Below are 2,259 nucleotides of genomic sequence, written 5' to 3' on the forward strand. Positions count from 1 at the left end.
GTTTTCTGGGGAGTGAGGGTGGAGATTGACTGGTCCACTACATTTCACAAAACTGGTTCTACCTGATTGTAGGTCTCTCATTTTGTTTTGGAATGTGGAATTTATCATCTGGTGGCATCAGTCAAAACTGGAGTGAAAATGTTTTCCATTGAACACCTTATTACCTGAATTTACAGAGTATTAGATTGGAATTCTAGTGTTCATTCTGGACAGCCTACTCCTGGATTTGTTTACTCCTGGGTATTGGCATGTAAGAAAGCTGTAGCCCATCCAGAGGGCTTCAGTTAGTGAGATTCATGGATAGACTGAAAACCATCTCACATGAGACTGTCCAAAGGAAGGGTGAAAAGAGTATTTTAGGTTTTTAAAAAGGAGACTGAGGCTAGATATGGTGGTACATGCCTATAATCCCAGAAACTCGAAAAGCCAAGGCAGGAGGTTGGCAAGTTCAAGACCAGCCTCAGCAATTTAGCAAAATCCTATCTCAGAAGGAAAAAATAAAAAGGGGTGGGAGTATGACTTGGTGGTAGAGTGCCCCTGGGTTCAGTCCTTGGTAACTAACACACACACACACACACACACACACACACACACACACACACACAAAGGAGACTGATTAAATATGATGGTGCATTTTAAATCGGATGGTCCAAAGGAATGATCTTTCTAGAAGGTTTCAGGAAACATGATAGTATCCAAAAAGAAAGAAGGAAGAACTTTCCAACAATTCCAACTGTCTGAAGGGGAAGTAGTTTGGTTTGATGAGTTTCCTGACATTGGAGGGCAAATGGAAGTAGAATCACTATCAGTGCAGGTGTTACCTGAATGGCTCATGAATCAATTCAAGATGGAAATTACTCACCTCTCCAATTTGAAGAATGTTTGGGAGAGCTTGGGACCCTGGAAAATTTATGATCTTACTTTATCTCTTATATTATAGAATTTGAGTCTTATTTAAGCCAAACCTCAGAGATGACTCAGTGAATCATTCATCAAAAATCACACCTCAAATTTAGCAGTAAGGCATGTGTCATTATTCATTTTGTAACTTATTTCACCTGGAAAAACAAGATGTTCATCATGGTACAGCACAGGCAAGCCATTAAGGCTTCTTTGGGTGAACCAGGATGGAATAAACCTGGTGTGAAATGTTAGTATTTTACTCCCTTTGAGTTGACAGGTAACTCATGAAAGTGTCCTAGCATGAAGCTTTTCTGTTGAATGTCCTATATCCTTCTTTGTATATCCTTATACTTATTATTATATTGGAAGTAAAACGAATCCATCTGAACTATATTTAATCTTATACATTGAAGTATTTTCAGTTTATTCAAGCACATTCAATTGTCCCTTATTATTTCTCACCATTTTTATTTCCTTTTTAAAAATTTTACCAATTTTTACCAATATACACTTTCTTATATAGCCAGTGTCAGCTTTCCATTCTGAATCATGAAGTTGGAGAGAAATTCAAACTTTTTTCCAAAGTTTCAATATTTGAGTCTGCTGTAATAAAGCAGTAATAAACAGATTAATTAAAAAAAAAGGCCATAACAAATTTATTTGATGATAGTTTTGTGTGACATGGGGGCCTCTGATCAAAGACCTAAAGACCCAGGGAGAAACACCCCTTGTTATTGTTAGACTTGATAGAGTGTTGATCCCATATAGAGACATGATTAGACACAAAGGGTGGGATCTAGTAGTAGGCTAAGGGCAGTAGGGCTGGGCCTGCCTCAACTTTCCTTGGCCTCTCTGTGCAGTATTCCTTCCTCCCAGAAATGGGGAAGAGACTGTTGATGGAATGGGAGTCTCATGACCTGTAATTAAACAAGGTAGGTCAGAGAATTTATGGAGAACTCTTACACAGAATGGAAGGAAAAGGCAGGGCGATATTTTTAGGTTTTATGGCTGGCTTTAGGCAAAAAGAACTCTGGTTTCCATGACCTGCCTTGGAAGGAGGAATTCTAGCTTCTAGGGCTTGTCTCCAGGGAGAATGAGAGGTGAGCGTCTAGAGGGCAGAGAAAGCTTCTGAGTCATTTGCTTAGTCTTGGCGTTGAGGTTTCATTTTCTGAGCCCCAACAAAACTTTATGAATAGTGAACGCTCGGGGTATGCTGAGCAACCCGTGTTGAGTCAGGAAGCACTGGCATCCTTGGGAGACAGACTGTTGAGTGGTGTCTTACCTCTGTACTCAAGCACCTTTGCAGGGCAGTCAGATGCTTTCCTAACAGCTCCTCTTCTCCCGCCTAACTGCTCA

The sequence above is a fragment of the Sciurus vulgaris genome (genome assembly GCF_902686455.1).
Source record: "Sciurus vulgaris genome assembly, chromosome: 10".
Lineage (NCBI taxonomy): Eukaryota > Metazoa > Chordata > Mammalia > Rodentia > Sciuridae > Sciurus > Sciurus vulgaris.